Source organism: Protopterus annectens, chromosome 1.part0 (genome assembly GCF_019279795.1).
Source record: "Protopterus annectens isolate FY-2018-M chromosome 1.part0, PAN1.0, whole genome shotgun sequence".
In the NCBI taxonomy this organism is placed as follows: Eukaryota; Metazoa; Chordata; order Ceratodontiformes; family Protopteridae; genus Protopterus; species Protopterus annectens.
The window spans coordinates 1,422,380,377-1,422,399,899 of record NC_056725.1 but is presented as its reverse complement, the minus strand read 5'-3'; positions in this window follow the sequence as shown (position 1 = coordinate 1,422,399,899).

Sequence of the window (19,523 nt, the reverse complement as noted above, 5' to 3'; positions counted from 1 at the left end):
TGCTTCAAGACCTTACTGAGAAACCTTTTTGAGCCTGCAAGCTCATATGACATAAAATACTTATTTTGGAATACTTTTTCCTAGTGGCCATTACTTCAGCAAGAAGAGTGTCAGAATTACGAGCTTTATCTTCCCAGCCACCTTACATTACCTTCTTCAAAGATAGTCTCTCCCACAGAATGAACCCTTCCTTTATTAAGGTTGCCATAGAGACTAATATTAACCAAACCATTCATCTGCCTGTATTATTCCCAAATTATTCCAGTGTTGTTGTTTGTCTTTCAGCTTTTTCCTGGTAAGGGGTTGCCACAGCGGAATTGTGGTCCACTAATGATTGGCAGTAGTTTTTTTTTATAAAACACCGAGGTGCCAGCTCGACGCCCAACCTTCAATGAAGGCACACCCATTTACACATGCATGTCCTTTGAACGCTGCCCAACTGCGGGGAGGACATGCAGACTCCACACAGAAGGCACTCCCAAGCCAAGCCGAGAATCGAACGGGAGAACCTCTTGCTGTGAGGTAACACCACTACCGCTGTACCACAGTGGCAGAATATTTGCTGCATTCACTGGATTTGCATAGACAGTTGCATTTCTATCTACATAGAATGAAGCCATGTAGAAAATCTGAGCAGTTGTTCATCTCTTTTTCACCAAATAGATTAGGTCAGGCTATATCCATGATTACCCTAGTGAAGTGGATTACTGATTATATTTCTACGGTCTGTTCCTTGCATGGCTTGCAACTTCCCTGTCCCCCTAGAGCTCATTCCACCAGGTCCATATCTACCTTGTCTGCCTTCTTGGCAAGAACTCCTATCGATGAAATTTGTGCAGCAGCAACTTGGTCCAAGTCTGTTACGTTTGTCTCTCACTTTAAATTGGGCATTATTTATACAAACAGAGCATCCTTTGGCTCCACAGTGCTCAGGCGTATCCTTCCTTGAGGGCTGCCTAGAGTTTATGTAGCTGGGACTATGATCCAGTAGTGAGGCATAATGAAATGGACATCATCAAATCAGAAGTTATATACTTACATAACTTGGCATCTATGTTGTCTAATTTCATTATGCCTTGCGTCCCACCTGCCATCCCTCAGTCAAAAACAGCTGAGAGCGATAGAGAGGATATGGGAACCCAGAGATTCCTAGCTTTGAGCTCCAGTGTGGTCGCATTCCTTTTGGTTTCCATTATTATAAATTGAAATCACCTTTAAGAGGGCTGCTAACTCGATCCAAGGGGTTAGAGAAGGAGTAGGCATTATGGGAAAGGGAGGAGCTTGAGGCTCTGATCGTAAGTCTTGAGAAGTGCCCTAGTCAGATCCATAGACTCAGTAGTGAGGCATAATGAAATCTGACAACACAGATGCCAAGTTATAGTAAGTACATAACCTTTGATATCTGTAGTATCTTGCGTCCTAGTTAATGCTGTCACAGTTCATAAAGATCTTAACACTACACATACAGACACTTTGAGCCATCCAGATAAATTATATACAAAGGTGTGCCCTCTCCAAGTGTTTTGCAAGAAAATGTACTCCCCCATTGGTCTTAACATGTAATTGAAATATTTCACAAAGAACAGTGCCAGTGAATAACTAAACATTTCTCCTTCCAGATGCCTTCTTAATTACTATGAACTGCATGTCGGTTGACATGCATATCCTTGGTCAAAGGAGGTTAATGGTGGCATCTAGGCACTGTGTTGTGCTCAGTTTAGTTGTATGACTACATTATATGTCCCTAGCCCCACTTTCATAGTGACCCACTGGAGAGAAACTCACCCAAGTTTATGATTTTATCTTTTAGCTTCCGTAAATCCCATCTCTTAGAAATAGCAGGCTATAACAAAGGAAGTTGTTTTATTTCTGCAGCACTGCTTGCAAGATCTACTTCACGACGTCCAGCACGAAGCAACCTCCATTCACAGCTGGTTACAATCCAGATCCCCTTTAAGCTTCCACTTGCCAAATAATCTAAAGTATGACCTTCACAGCATGAAGAATGGAAGGCAATAGCAAAAAGAGACCGATAGTAAAATAATATAAGTGAGTAACTGCTGCTCCCATTACATGAATCATCAAGGAGAACATGTACTTGATTGATGTTTTCCTGTCATCTTGTAACATTTAAAAATACAGTGGCAAACACTTTAGTGAAAAAAAGTCCAAAACTGTGGGAACTGAATAAGTAGCAGTAGCCTGTCCAGCAGTTTTAATACACTGTGCACTGTTCTGTTAATTGCATTATAGTATTGTATTTAAAGGTAGCTAGTCTACTTTTTCTTAGGGATAAACGATGTTTGCTGAAAGAATGCAAGCTGTTTTTCAAATCTGCATGCGTAACAGAGAATACCAAAAGAACAAACTGCAATCATTGTAAGTGAGAACGCAAGTTGTAACATGCACTTTAACATGGGTAATCTTAATTTTAGATTAAGTAGTGCTTTTCAGTCCAGCTTTCAACTTCATTTGCTGAAAATTAACATAGCTTGTATGTTCTAAGTTAAAAGGGGATAGTGGTTCAGAATGCATTTATTTGTTAGTGTTTTAATTTTAGCAAAAATCTTGAAAAAATGTGACACGGGTTCTTGGAAGAGGCAGCTGCTTAAATGTTCACCCTTCCAGACATTAGTATGTACTTAGAAGCCAAGAGTTGGAAATACTCATTCAAAAGAACTGTCTTGTATAATAGGTTGGAGTAATGGCTTTCTGTCAGAGCGAGTAATCTGTCCATATTATCATATAATGGAAATAGCCTTACAGGTAGACAAAAAGCATAGAGTATTGAATTATATTAAGAAGTGAAGGTGCAAATACAAATGTAGGAGACGCATTTAGATAGAAGTATATGTGTGAATTTGACAAATGAAGGGTTTCAGAATGGCTATTCAGCAGACTGTCGGGGACAAAGGAAAACACTGTAATAGTAATCCTTGCTAATGTTGCTCCAATAGTGATGTAAGAGGCAAAAAGGCAATAATGGTAGATTTGTGGTAGCAAGGGAGGTGGATTACTCTGGTATGTAATTACATTCCAGCAAAAACGGCTATTGTAGAGCTTTAAAAATTTTGTGAGACATGATCAGCTTTTAGCAGAGAATATTATTTATTGCTGGGAACTGAAACTTTTTTGTAATAGCGATGATGTATCTGGGGGACCTAGAAGGGAAAATAACAAAATATGGTGGATTTTTTAATATATGCAAATATTTGGAATTGAAGATGTGAATTCAGTAGTAGGAAATCTGACAGAATTTGCAGAATTCAGTAGTAGGAAATCTGACAGAATTTGCATAGCATTTCCCATTGTATAATAACTAGGTTAGAGTGGCTACAATTTATATTAAATCAAAAGCTTTGACATGCTTTTTTTTAACTGTTTCATAATATACACAGATAAAGCTAAGATAATGGTCCGCGGTGTTGAAATAAAAATGAGACAATGGCCCTTTCCTACGTATTTGTTAAAAAGAAAAACATTTAATGAATGGTTAGTCGATATTATTCAAAAGTTATTAATGAAAGGGTTGCTAATGAATGGGATAAAATGAAAATGGAGTTTAAAATAGGGTAGAAGTAAAAGAGGAACAATATGGGTAATAAGTAATCGGAATTGTTGAGAGGGCTGACAAAGGTTTAAATATTTCAGAATAACAGGAATCCAACAAAACAAGAAGAGGGTGACTACAGAGTGCTAAAGGGAAAATAAGGGGGTGTTTTGAAAATATGTGCGAGTTTAGAAAGGATGCTGTTAAGTAACATTTTTTTGATAACCCCAGAGCACCAAAACTTTTAGCACCACAACTTAGGCAACAGAAAGTACAAAGGGCACCAAACTTACCCATGACAAGAAAAATAACCAGGAAACTTATAGCAGTATTAGAGATATTTTGGAAATATTTCTTATAGCATTCTAAATATTATTCTCCCATAATTGACTCCCAATTCTCCTTCCACAATCATAATCTGATATTTCATAGTATATCTGCCAAAATCCATTTCCCATTAAACAAAATTTAATTCAGTCTTTCATTTCATATAACCCATATTACATAAATTAAGTTCTTATAGGTTCATAGGTTCATACTAGGCTATCTGCCCAAGGGCATTTATAAGCCTAGCCCAGAGTTTTGTGGCTTTCGCCACCCCTTTAGTTTGAAGGATACTATGCTCATTATTTTGCTGTGCCTCTGTCAAGCAGTGACACTGAGGTAATCCCTGGGGTATATCTGCGATCTCCCATCCATTGGTCAAGATTTCTCTTGAACAAGGCCAGCGAGGTGCTCTGCGTCACATGTACCGGGATTTTGTTCCACAGCATAGGGAGTCTCTGAGTGATGAATCTGTCCCTCCAGCACGTCCTGTTAATAACAGTGTCAAGGTTTAAGTGTCCCACCCTTGTAGTTCTGAGGGATCTAGATTTTTTGAGTTGAAGCATGTTCATCAATTCCGGGTTGGACATGGCCTTGTATGTCAGGCACAGGTCACCTCTGAGCAGACGGTAAGCGACTGAATAGAGCTGGAGTTCCTTTAGTCGGGCAGCATAAGACATATTTTTGAGACCCTTTATCCTTTTGGTGAGGAACTTTTGGGGCCTTTCCAGTTGCTGCAGGTGTCGGGTCAGATACATCCCGAATGGGGCATTGTACTCAATCATTGGTCTGATGAGTGATGATTACAGGGGGACGATGACCTCCCTTGATCTAGATGTAAATCCCTTAATGATCAGGTGGGCAATGTAGAAGGTCTTCCTAACTACTTTGGCAACGTGAGTGTCAAACGAAAGGTTACTGTCAACCTGGGTCCCCAGATCCCTGATAACCTCTTCTGTGCTTAGTGGGTTGCCACCTATATGGTAGCTGGGGGTAACCTTGTTTTTCCCGAAGGGTATGACTATGCATTTTTTGGCGTTTAGCTTTAGGCCATGGCTCTGGCACCAGTTATCCGTTTCTGAGACCCTTCTGAAGGATATCTGTGTCAGGAGTGTTCTCGACTATGGCGCCCAGTTTGCAGTCATCTGCAAACTTTGTCAGCCATAACCCTCCTGTGTTTGCTTGTACTTCTGAGAAGTAGATGCCGAACAAGAGTGGGCCCAGGACTGAGTCCTGTGGGACACCACTTGTGACAGGCTTTGAGTCTGACATGGCGCCAGCAACTCTGACCCTGTGGGTTCTGTCACTTAGCCAGTTTGCAACCCATCTTGTGACGTATGAGTTTACATTTAAGCTGATGAGTTTTTCAATGATACCTGAGTGGGGTATTGTGTCGAAAGCCTTTGCCAGGTCGAGGTAGGCTGTGTGTGGACTGCCTTTCTCTCATCAATGGCCTTGGTGACTATTTCGAAAAAGTCAACCAAGTTTAAAAGGCATGATCTGCCTTTGACGAATCCAAACTGGGTTGTCTACCCCAGGGTTATCTACCCTTTTCACATTTTTTTTTCTTATTCCTATAGTCTCCATACATAATCATATCTATGTTGTCTGTCGTTAATGTTCTCAAAATATTTCATCACACAACTTTTTCCACAGTTTCACCACTCTTTTACATTTCAAAAAACATACTCTGTTGTCTCTTCCTCCCCACAAAATGCACAGTCTTTCAGCTTTCTTTCTATATGTCATATTCACTTTTACTGGCAATTTATTTATTACCAGTCTCCATAGGACAGCCTGACACTGTACTGTCTTGGTACATGGCTTTAGTCACTTCTTTTGGGAAATTTTCCCATTAATTTACATAAAATTAATGTTGTTTCATCAGATTGTTATACCACATGCTTATTTCTGTATATCTTCATTTTTTTTGTTTTCCATGATAATATTTTTTCTTGATAATTTTTAATTTCTTATCTTTTTTTTTGTTTTCTTATTGGGATCATCTTTCAATTTTTTAATTGTAATTTTCACTATTACATTCTCTTCCTTTTACTTTACTGATTTTAACACTCTATACTGATTTAATGAAGCAGAATAAACAACTAGATTTAGTAACTTCACTACTCCTTCATCTTCAGTCAAATATAACACACCTGTTTTCACTGGGTTTAATCTTGAAAACCGTATATGAAAGAAAACGCCAATTGCACTGTGTCCTTTTCATATTTTCCTGGAGTTATGTAAACATGTGACTTATATGCTGTTTTTTCCCCATTAATAATTGAATTCACAAAATAAGCCTACATATCCTCCACAGAAAACCCGTTTCTTTCATTTCTTTTATCAAACCCTCCCATTGTATCACAACTCCATAATTTTTCCAAATTTTATTCATAGCAAAGACACTTTATTCATTAAACTATGCATACCTCCAATTTTCACCATATCACCCAAACTCTTACTTCTGTCTTTATTTAAGGTCATTCCCATTTCCTTTACACATCCATTAAGACAAACTAACAGTTCCCTCATCCTTATTTTGTTCGTAGCAGCTACAACTAGATCATCTGTGTATGTCAAAAGTACTGGAATCACTACCTCCTTTTGCATCACATATGCAGCATCTTTCATTTGATAAGTTACGTCACTCACCGTCTCATTCAATACCAGTCCAAACATCATCCCACTCATGGGACATCATTGTTTTATACCACACTTCATTTATATTCCTTTACTCAGCCACTCATTCACTAACACACACACAATCTTTTATTTTGATATCCTGACATACACGCACTTCTAATTTTTTTTACGTATTCCATATTTTTCCATAACATCCCACAAAGCATCATGTCCTGCTGTATCAAATGCCTCACTAATATCACATACCATAAGTTTCACATCCTCTTTTACTTGTGATGTCATCCACAATTTCTCTCATAAGCAGCAACAATTCTTATCATCCCTTCCCTTTCATATTATGTACTTTCTTTCATAGTATCCCTCATCCTTCCTTGCATTCTCCACTGTGTTATTCTGATAAAAAATGTGTTATTTATTGTGGCAGGTCTCCATTTTTTTTATTTAATTCTTCTCATCTTTCTTCCATATGAATTTTAATATCTCCACTACATAACTCTTCATAACCAAATGCTTTCTTCAGTCATTCATTCAGTACATTTACAAAATACTCTTATTTGCTAATCCATTCATTTTTTTGTACATTCCATTCCCTGTACCATCTGGACCTGATACAGAATCATAATTTACTTTCATAAGTGCTTCCGTCTAATTCGCTAAGAATAATTTTTTTTTCAAACTCTTCATTAACTTGTTCTGGACATTTTATATTCTCTATTCTTTATTATTTTCCATCTTTATACTGCATATTTTCCACATGATATACTGCAATACTCATAACTTGCTCTTGTGTTCTTTTTACTTCTCCTTTTACAGTTGTCATTTCCCACATTATAGTAATATCCTACTTTACTATTTTATCCCTTCTCCTTTGTAAATAACATATCTGATATTGTTGATCCTCGTTCATTTCTTACGCATGGGTATCGGTTCCGAGCTTGGAACCGAGCCGGCCATTTTCCAAGCTCATGTCAGCTTCAAACTCTCGAGCTAAACTCTTACCCACAATTCCCCTTACCCTGTTACCTCAGATTTCGTTTGCTGCGTTGCCATCCGGTCATGTCAAGCTACTTCTCCTGAGCTAAGTACAGTCAATTGTTGTTTAATTTCTTTACAAATTACTTTTCTGTCAGAAAAGTTGATATTTTATTGTCTCTTACCCTATCGCATCTAGCATTCATAAATTCCTCAGGTTTTTCTGTCTTTTACTGCGAGGTATTTCTCTTTACCATCGTTGGTAATCCCTTTCCCTTTTCTCTTTCATACCTTCGGGTACTCTCTTGTACCATTGTTGGTACTTTTCTATTAATTAATATGGCAGATAAAAAAGGTAGTCTGGGGTTTAAGCGGTGTTCTGATTGTGGACACAAACTGCCTACTTCTGATGCACACTCTGTGTGTGTTTATTGTTTGGGAGCTTCCCATTTATCTTTTGAACCACATGGTACTGTTTGTGAGAACTTTTCTAATAGAACATTGTTAGAAAGGAAAAAAACAAGCTGATACTGAAGAGACTTCTAAAATCTCCCTTTTCAGAGGCTATTTTTGGGTCAGAGGTCTCAACCCCTCCTAAAGCCCATAAGAAAATGGATGTTTCTACTAAGGCTAAATCCTTGCGTTCATAGCCGGCTGGGGACTCTCACCAACCAAAACCTAAAAAGGCTAAAATTTCGGCTTCGGAGCTCTCTGTCAGCCCCAGTGCTTTTGGTGCTTAGACCTTCGGCTCCATTAGTGATTTTGGCTCCGTCCTCTCCTGCAGCCTTCTACATATCGGCACCGAGGGGCTCCTTGGTTCAGGCCAATTACCACTGTATCGGCACTGACCGTTCAGTTGGCACAGACCTTGACCATGTCTGCTCCGAGATCTTCCTTGGAGCCGAGGCCTTTATTGTTGACTCCAGTTTTGTCGGTTCCAGCTTTGGCACCGATCCCTGTGTCTGTGCAGACAATGACCTCGGCACCGATGACTTCTTTGGTGCAGACATCAGTAGTCCAGTCTTTCTCGGCACCGTTGTCCTTGGTGCAGTCAGATGATATGGGCACAGAGTCTGCCTCTTTTGTGGACAGGCCTGTTTCTCCCTCAGTCTCTGTGAGGTCTATTAGAAGCCTTTCCGAACATGATGTGTTGCATCTTGTGGACCAGGAATTTTTGGCCAGAGGTATTCCACCCCTCAGGAACTATCCTTCCTTGGGAGGTGATCACCCATATCCAAAGACACCTTCTTATTCTCCTCCTTCATTGCCTTTGAAGTCCATGGATATAGCACAGTCTTTCCCCTTCTGCGGTTCCCTTTATGGATCTCACTGAGGAACCGCAGTTGCCTTCGTGGCAGGAAAGTTTTGCTATGACCCAGGATGTCAGCTATGACATGCATAGCTTGCTCCACAGCCGTCCAGGGACACTGAGTCAGCAGGCTGAGCCACTTAGGGTAGGAGTGCCCCCTGTCCTAGACATACACTCCTCTTTGGGTGGACCAGCCTTCCAACTGATGGAGAAGGCTTTTGCTGCTGCTGGCGATACCGGACTGTCTATACCTCCGCCCTCCTCTGGTACACTGGTTTCACAAGTCACATCTAGCGGACACCAGGTGCAAGGGCCGCAGGACATATTCCCTCAGGAATCCCCCTTTGCATTATCTTCCCCAGCTTCTCCCGCTGAGGAGGTCCACTGGAAAAGTTTGTGTAAGAGGAAGCACATAGACTCCACAGAGGAGTCCCTCACCGAAGACACATATTTCGATGAGGGGGAAGGATCCCCTCGGTCACCCCCTGAGGTATCCTTTGGTGATATCCTCAAAATCCTGAAACAGAGAGGTGACTGGCAGTCCTCTAATCTGACCCCTGAGGAATCTGTGTTCCTGCAGGCATTTCACGCCCAGCCCCCTACCTCCTGGGTACTCCACCTACCGATGAACTTGTGAGGTTCATCGTGCAGCGTGCTTGGAAGGCCCCTGATACCGTCAAAGCTATTCCCTGGAGGCCAGATAAGATCTTGTCCCCTCCTGCTTCGGATCCCCATTGGTCCAAAGGGTTTCCTGTAGATGCTTTGGTGGTGGCGGCCACAACAAAAAAGGATCTGGCAGAAGAAGAAAGCCAGACTGTCCATCTGCCTAACAGAGAGTCCCGGGCCCTGGACAGGATAGGAAAGCACACCTTTGCTTCAGCAACCTTTGCTATCAGATCCCTGAATTATATGGCACATTTTACCAGGCTTCAAAGGGATCTGGTTTCTGAGTTCTCTGAAACCTTGGCTAGTGCCGTGTCTGATGAGGTCCGTGACGAAGTGGCCTCTCAGCTGGCCACCATTGAGTGTATGTCTAACTCCTCTATGCAACTGATATCTCACGCATCAGGAGGAGCAGCTAGAGCGGCGGGTTCAGCTGCTGTCTTGAGACGACACGCCTGGATGCACTTGTGCAACTTCGCGGAACCTTTAAAGTCTTCTTTTCTTAATGCCCCCATTAAGCCCTCCTCGTTGTTTGGGCCCAAAGTTAAAAGCACACTTGCCAGATGTGAACAGGACGGTAAGACCCTTTCTGCCATAGGTTCCGTTATTCTTCCCCTCAACGTGCTTTCTCCCAAAACCAAAAGAGTGGTAAGACATGGTTCAAGAAATCTCAGGATCATTTCCGTGACACACAGGCCGAGTTCTCCTCCAGAGGCAGAGGGGGAAACTCACAGGGAAGATGCTCCTTTCGGGGCAGAGGGGGACTGCGTAACCAGGGTTCCAAGGATTCTTTCCCTGGTCAATCCTACCAGCGTTCCTGAAGAGTGGCCCAATTCCTTTCCTCTGGAGGTGGTTGGGGGACATTTCTCCTTGTACCCTTCTGCCTGGCTAACCATCACCACTGATTCTTGGGTACAAAGGATCATAACCAGAGGCAGCAGCGGCCTTAGGTCAGCTGGTGCCCTAGGCAAAAGGGCTCCACAGCACCCCCCCCCCCCACACCACCCAGGTGCCCCCAACCTGGTCTACCTACACCAAATAAATACTGGAAAAGTACCCCTGCTACAGCGGCGCCCTAGGCGGCCGCCTAGTTGGCCTATGCCTAAGGCCGGCCATGACCAGAGGTTATCATATCCCCTTTGATCTTTATCCCGTCCCTTCAAAAAATCTTCCCGACGTTCCACCCAGTCAAAGGGAAGAAGCAGCACTAGAGATAGAAAAGCTGCTAAGAAAAAGAGTCATCCAAATAGTCCCACCAGAGCAGATAGGATCCGGATTTTACTCAAGATTATTTTTGGTGCCAAAGAAAACCGGGGACTGGAGACCAATTTTGGATCTCAGTGTATTGAACAAGTTTGTGAGAGTACAAAAATTCCGGATGGTCACAATACAGTCTATCCTCCCGCTTTTGGAAAAAGACTATTGGATGTGCTCTATAGATCTTCAAGATGCGTACTACCACATAAAGGTGGACAGGCCGTCAAGAAGATTTCTGCGCTTCCATGCGGGAGCCAGTCACTACTAGTTCAGAGTACTGCCCTTCGGACTCTCTACAGCCCCCAGAGTGTTCACAAAGTACATGGCAGTTGTCACAGCTCACTTGTGACTTCAAGGGTTACAGGTGTTTCCATACTTAGAGGCCTGGCTCATTTCCACCCCCACCAGACATCTACTGGAAAAAGCCCTGGCATACTGTCTCCTCGCTGCTCAAAGGCTAGGCATAACCATAAACTTTTCAGAAATCCAGTCTCACCCCATCTCAGTCGACAGAATTCATAGGGGTTATCTTGGACACAAAAAACTGCAGAGCTGCTATTCCAGAGCACAGAATTGTAAGGATAAAACAACAACTAATTCCAATCCTTTCAAAGGAAAAATCCACGGCTCACTTGGTTCTACAGCTGTTGGGTTCCATGGTAGTCTCCATCACCCTTGTTCCCCTGGCCAGGTTTCACATGAGGCTTCTACAATGGCTGCTGCTCACCCAATGGTATCCTTTTCAGCATTCTCTTTCAGCCATGATTCGAGTAACCCACAGGTGCAAACAGGATTTAAATTGGTGGATGAAACACAATCTCTCACAATGGTCTCCCCCTTCTCCCCCCAGCAACCCAAGGCCACAGTGACCATGGACATCTCCCTGATGGGGTGGGGTGGGGGGGGGGCTATGTCAGGAACAGACAGTCCAAGGCACTTGATCCCAACTGGAGGCCCATCTGCATATAAATGTTCTAGAGCTCAGAGCGGTGCTTCTGGCGTTGCAAGCATTCCATCCCCTGCTGCCGTCTGGGACAGTTGCTATTCAATCCGACAACATGGCGGTGGTCTGGTACATCAACAAGCAAGGTGGAACTAAATCTTACCTACTTTGTCGAGAGGCCATGAGGATATGGCAATGGGCGATGGCTACCAACAGTTTTCTTTTAGCAACGCACATTCCCGGGAGTTCCAACGTGATAGCAGACAGACTCAGCAGGTGCATTCTTCAACCTCACGAGTGGTCCGTGAATCCCTTGATAGGGGCGGAGATCTTCCATTGCTGGGACCGTCCTTGCTGCAACCTCTTTGCATCTCCGACCAACTACAAATGCAGCAACTACTTTGCCCTGATTGCCCCTCCGGGACAGTTACCCAGGGTCGCTCTAGTCCACAATTGGCCCTCGAGTCTTCTCTACACATTTCCACCCTTTCCCCTCATTCCCCAGTTTCTGAAGAAAGCCTGGCAGTTGAAGAGCAAGGTGATCCTCATAGCACCATATTGGCCCCGACAGATTTGTTTCCCCTTTCTTTTGGCCTCACCTACTAAATTGTCCATGGATTCTCCATCCAACCCCAGAGTTGATCTCACACCCACAGAACCTGATTCATCCCAACCTGAATGGCCTGAAGCTAACAGCTTGGCTACTCCAATTCCCTTGATTGCCAGGCAAAATTATCTTTCTTTACCAGTACATGATATTCTCATTGCTTCTCATAAGTCTTCCACTAGAATTACTTATCTGAGCAAGTGGAAAAGATTTACCTGTTGGCTGAAAGATAAACAAGTAGAACCCTTTTCAGCACCAGTGTTGATAATACTAGACTATCTGGCCGACCTGTTTCAATCTGGTCTATCGGCCTCAACCATTAGAGTTCATTTGGCTGCAATTTCTAATTTTCATGAGTGTGTCCAAGATTCCTCTCTTATGTCCCATAAATTGTGCAAGACCTTCATAAAAGGTATGAATCATCTGAAGCCACCTTTTAGAGAACCTATTCAACCATGGGATTTATCATTAGTTCTACAAGCTCTGACAATGGCACCTTTCGAACCAGCCTCTTCTTGTGACCTCAAGTATTTGTCATAGAAAACCTTGTTTTTGGTCGCTATTACTTCTGCCAGACGTATTTCTGAACTTCAAGCTTTATGTATCAAGAGTCCGTACTTGATTTTTCATAGAGATAGAGTGTCTCTGAGAACTAATCCATCACTTCTGCCTAAAGTGATCTCTGAAATGTCCATTAATCAAGCCATTGAATTGCCAGTTTTCTTTCCCAATCATACAAACAGAGGAGAGTATTGCCTACATACCCTAGATATACACAGGCAAATCCATTTTTACTTAAACAGGACTAAACCCTTTCGTAAATCTGGCCAGTTATTGTTGGTCTTTTCTGGACCTAGATTAGGATCTGCTGTTGCTAAGGTCACATTAGCTAGATGGTTGAAGGACTGTGTGACCTTTATTTACACACAACGTAATAGCTTGTTGCCTACTACCATGAAAGCTCATTCAACAAGGTCGGTGGCAACTTCTGCTACTTTCTATGCCAGAGCTTCTTTACATGACATCTGTGCAGCTGCAACTTGGGCTATGCCTCATACCTTCATCAATCATTAAAAATTGGATTTGGCCTCCAGGGGAAGAGCATCTTTCGGTTCTGTGGTGCTCAGGAATGTCCTTCTGTGAGAGCCTCCCACTAATAGAGGTAGCTGGGGACTCTGCCCCATGCGTAAGGAATGAATGGATTAACAATATCAGATAAAGAAGTTATGTCTTACCATAACGTTCCATCTGTATTGTTGATCCTCGTTCAGCCGTTACGACCCTCCCTCCTTCTCCCTCCTGTGGTTTCTAGTGGATCTCATCATCCAGTTCTCTTGGGTTATTTGACCAGAGGTAGCCTCTACCTTCTTTAACTTGCAAACTCAATCTGAGGTAACAGGGAGAGGGGAATTGTGGGTAAGAGTTTAGCTCGAGAGTTTGAAGCTGCCGCGAGCTTGGAAAATGGCCGTCTCGGTTCCGGGCTCGGAACCAATACCCATGCGTAATGACTGAACGAGGATCAACAATACAGATGGAACGTTATGGTAAGACATAACTTCTTTTTCTCCGTAAACAGTAATACCTTAATTTTTTCTTGAGTTGTTTTAGCTATTTTCTTTTTCCATATCATACTCTCTTGTGTTCTCTAAATTCTCTAATACATTTCTGTATGTTCTCCCATACTTCACTGTCCCTTTTTACATCTTTCTGTCATTGAAAAGAAAATAAAAAACACTTTTTATACTTTTTTTTAAAAATTCAATTCACCATCAGGCCAATTTGATAGAAGTCCTTCATGGTTATATGATCCTTTCATAACTGCTCTACTTCCCAATCTCCAGTGTCATCCTGTAATTTCTCATTTTTTTTTTTCCTTTTCTATTCTAATATACTCTCTCCCTGGGATTCAGTAAACTGTGTGAAGGCTTTGCATGAAGCCTGCATGGAGTTTACATGTGTGCCTTGTGAAGAGTTGTGAGCAGTAGAGCTAATTGCATATTCATGTCTCGCACCGTGTTTAAACGTAAATAAGTGTGGTTTCATGGCTGGCAATAGTGTTGACAGCAAAGAAACTGTGTAATGCAACATGGATAGCAAACCTGTTTAAGTTAGAGCACAGTAGGTTAGCAGGTCTGTGCGGAGTGCCACAGTGATCACCAGGGCTTAACATATAATATTTCTCATAGCTCTCAATCTCTTAGTGCAAGAAATCTGGACAAAGTATAACATAATGGGCGGAAATGACCCAGAAGTAGGGACGGATTTTACAGATTTCCTCTTTTAAACTTAGAAATGTGCTAGAAATACAAGGGGTTTGTGTCAAGATACATTTTCTGAAGGATTTGAAGTCTAAAACTCAAATGTATATAATTATTGTGTGACGTCAGTACTGAGATCATCCCAGTGATATGGCAGAAAACTAAAGGTTTTATAAGGAACACACAAAAATATTTATAAGGCAAAAATCTGGACAGTTGAGAGGTATGATAGTTATGTATATGGTCCAAACACAGTACAGGACAGTGTATATACAATGTACAGCATTGTGAAATCCCATTCCTGGCATTCTGTACCAAAGTTGTGTAAATGATCTGTAAGGGTACATGGACTGCCATGTAAAATAAACACTCAGGGGAAGTGTGTATTTTGAATAGGGACACGCAGACAAATTGTAGGAGTGAACACAGGGAAAAAGGACAGGTGAAAGAACTTAATGTACAGCAGATGAGGGCAGGTCAATGGAAGACAGTTGTAGCCGCAACACCAATTCCATATCAGTATGGTACAGTAGAGATTGCACAGTGAAAATATGTATTATGTGACTGTCACACAAGGTGACATAACAGTGGGGAAGATGTCTGTGTAAGGTAAGCATCCGTACATGAACAATGCAAAGGACATCTGTCAGGGATGTGATATACAGTTGGGGTGGGGTGCATATTGTGAAGCTGTGCAAACTGATTTGCCTGAGTATGAGTGTAATCTTAGCAGAAGTCTCCAGCAAGTGGGACACAGGTAAAAGTTCATGGATAACATTAAAGGAACCAAGCACAATCATGGACAATATTAGAATAATACCACCAGTAATCCCATGTCTCTGACATGACATAATGTGATTTAGAGTGATCAGAGATGGTTTTGCACAAACACACTTGTACAACTGTCATGATTTGTCCACACTCTATGAGGGTAATCACACACAATGGGCCCTGTAATATCTGCTGGAGGTATTAGGAGGGACATTGCTGTACCTGTATGTGACATTGTGATCAATACAGTCTAGTTGACTGGTGTGTATGGCAGATATATATGGCACAGTCTACACTGTCATGAATATTACCCATGCCATTAATGTTATCAAACAGCTATGTGTGTACTGTATGCATCACCGGAATAGGCAGGACACATGCATCTGGTGTAACATACTCAGTAGTTGTGTTACATACAAGAAAGTAGTCAGCACTATGACCACATGCTCGTGGACGTTCCATTTACCATCTACCCCAGGACACAGATAACATAAGTATTGGTCTGATGTTTACATTATACTTGGGTTGAGTGTGTGTGTTCCTGACATAATTCCCCCCCCCCCCATATTTTTGTGTCATTGCAGATGTTGTCATGGCTGTGGCAGCAATCTTTGGTGTTTGTTGATACTGTCTGTATTATACTAATGTCACAGTTGGAGTCAATGATATCCCACAATCTATAGTGTAGACCTTCAAACAGGTGTTTGGACACAGGATGTGTATGGCATCTGTGATGTCTGTCAGTTAAATAATGGACAGGAAAGGGTCTAGCAGACAGCCACGATGAGCAGACCTGATCACTAGACCTGAGATGTAGGTCACTGCACACATTTCTACATATTTAAAAGCCACATATATGATACAGTTGTCTATCCACTTGGTAATATAGGTGTATATGGCCTCATCTGACAGTGTTGAGTGAATACCTCATTGTGGATATGTGTCAAATGCCTTGGGCTTGTCAAGTTCAAAAGGATGATAGTACTGTCAAAATGCATGCCCTCGATGACCTCTTTGAGGACATGTAACAGATATGATGTAGCATTAACAACTCACACAAGTCTGTTGCACACAACTGGGATATTACTAGTGTCCATTTAGAAAAGGTCCATGAAGACATGTTGGTCTACCTCACAGATGAGGAGAGTCAGGAAATGTCTATACACGCATGCATCAGGTGCTGCCCCCCCAACCTCAGACAGATGCATTTTGATGCGCATCCTTCTACAGAAGCATAGTCTATGTGGAGGGTGTGTTGAAGTGTATATTCAATCACGTCAGGAAGGTGTAAGTGATGAGTCATGTGACAGGTGATCTGCGATGTTGTCACAGCCCATTGATTCCATGTGATAGGCCTGGATGATGGTAAGACAGTGCATACTGGCTGTCCTGATCTGGCCTAGGGTTTGAACACAATCCCCCACTCAGGTATCATTGAGAAACTCTCCCATCTGAGGATTAAACCTTACATCACTAGATGGGGTAACCAGTTGGCTCACTGACAGAACACATACTCTGAAAGTTGGTGAATCAACCTGTATCAGTAGAGCTGTCACCATTGGCCTACCCCAGGTATCTGTGCTTGACCCTTTACTGTTTGGAATTGATTTCTCGACAGTTCAGACTAAAATATACTGCCTTTGGCTTACCATGTTTGCTGATTCTGGCATATTGGGTGCAGTCGTTGAGTCCACTTATGATATACTACAGTAGGGGCTAACACAGACAAATGTTTGGTGACAAAGTCAGACAGTCTACAAATAAATGCAAAAATGTGTCTTTATTTTGTCCTTGTGCAAAGTGGAATTCCTGACTAATCACAGCATTCCTGCTATGCTGAAACCCAGTGATGCAGGCCCTGGGAGCACATGTACATAGCAGTCAGAAATTCAGCTACCAAGTGTCCACACTGGTATTGAAATACTTTGTTGTGCACATTATAATTCAAGCTATCATATCCATATCTGAGGATTATATTACAGCACTATACTTGAACCTCATCAGAAGACTAATATAGAGGATAATGGACAAATTATTATCCCAGGGATAAAAATTTAAAGGGGGATATTCCAGGGTGACTGTCACAACTTGTCTGCCCTTAAACTATTAAGCTGTCTACTTAATGGTTTACTTTCATTTAGTTGAAGTGCACATCTGCGATGCCAGATGTGTGAAAGTATGGTTTAAATAGTTGGGAATGCTGACACCGACTTGCCGAATTCACAATTGAGCGAATGCCAGTGTGCATTCGCTGATGTGAATTTGGCAATTCAGAGTGCAGATCGCACTACAGTCTGGATTGAAACATGTACCCCTTCCCCTCACTGTAGTGCAATCTCGGAGTTAGTATGTTAAATGGGGGGTGCAGGGGAGCTTGCCCCCTGCATGCTGGTATTTGGAGACATTCAGAAATGCTGGGTGTTTTGAAAACATTCGACATTCCTGGAATGTCGAATTCATTGATCTGCACTTTTGCTGTTTTAAACATTTGAAAGTGCAGTTTCCAACTATGTGAGTTGGATATTTGACTGGTCACATATTTTATTTGTGACCTTGTAAAGCTAAACCCTACTTAATAGAGTAGGCCATGACTATAATTTGACTCATAGAAAATAACAAAGTGTAAAGCCTTCTCATCTTTTCTTTGTCGATGATATAAAATGGTATAGCTCATCAGATGAGGAACTGAAAGCACAACTGCAAATTGTCAAAACTTTTTTGGATGATATAAGAATGTCATTTGGTCTTGATAAATGTGCAAAAGCAACCTTTAAAGCATGAAAACTGCAGCACCAAGAAAACATCATTTTGGAACAAGAATGTGATAAAAAAGAACTTGAGCAAGAGGAAGTGTATAAATATCTGGGAATTGATGAAGGAGCATCATTAAAACATTAACAAATGTGAATAAAACTTAGTAAGGAATACTTTAGAAGACTTAAATTAATCCTGAAAACAGCATTGACATCTAGGAACAAAATTCAAAGTATAAACCAGTTTGCTCTTCCTGTCCTAACTAACAGTTTTGGAGTGACTGACTGGCCCAAAACATGTTGGTTAGATTAGACAGGAAAACAAGAAGAATGCATCATGCTCACCAAATGATTTATAAAAATCATTGCATACCAAGGTTATATATTCCCCATTCTGTAGGAGGGATGGGCCTCCTTGAAATTTATTACATGTATAGATCTGCAGTCTGCAGTGCAGAACTGCACACACATCTGCTGACCTCACAAGACCCAAATGTAGTGAAAGTTTTGAAACATGAGAAGAATAAATCTAAGATGACTCTGCTTAGTTTAGCAGAAGTATATAGGATTCCAGCAGGAATGGAAATCAAACCAGAAGTAGATAAAAAATCAGGTAGCAATGGAATGTGGCAAAAGACAAAAGAAAACATATAAGGTGAAGGACCAAATGAGAAGGCAAGAAATGTGGAAAATGCATAGATATAGCTGCAAGTATACAAAACTTTTGGAAGAACCTCATGTTGATCAGGATGAAATGCAGGAATGGTTAAAGAGAGGTGAATAAAAAACAAGAGATGAAAGGTTAATATTGGTGGCCCAAAATGGTGGGCTACATACATGTTGGTTTGCGAAGTCCATTGAATATGTGAGAGAAACAAACAAATGAAGGTTTTGTAAAACAGAATGGGAAGCGGTTGCACACCTCATTGCGAGTTGTGACGTACTAATGACAGGACTGTATACTCAAAGGCATAATAATGTGGCACCACTTTTGCACTGGGGGTTGTGCAGACATTATGGTATTGAAGTGGCTGAAAAACACTGGAAACATAAGCCACAAAGCATCATAGAAAATGATGAAATTTACTTCGTGTGGGATCACCCATTGCCAGCAGTTCAAAGGATAGATGCTAGAAAACCAGATCTAGTGGTTCATGAAAAGAAGACAAAAGAAGCATTGATCATTGAAATCACCACACCCAGTGACTACAGTGTATTGCATACAGAGAGAGACAAAGTCATAAAATACCAGGATCTGTAGGCAGAAATGAGAGCAATGTGGAAGAAAGTTACCCCAACAGTTCCAATAGTAGTAGGAGCAACGGGTATTATAAAAAAAGAATCTACAATTGTATTTAGATAAGTTACCAATATGTGCAACTCCGTACGAATTGCAGGAGGAGTCATTACTGGTACTGCAAATAGCACTTTTGGCTGACACCAAAGGTTGAAACAATACTAATTTCATGA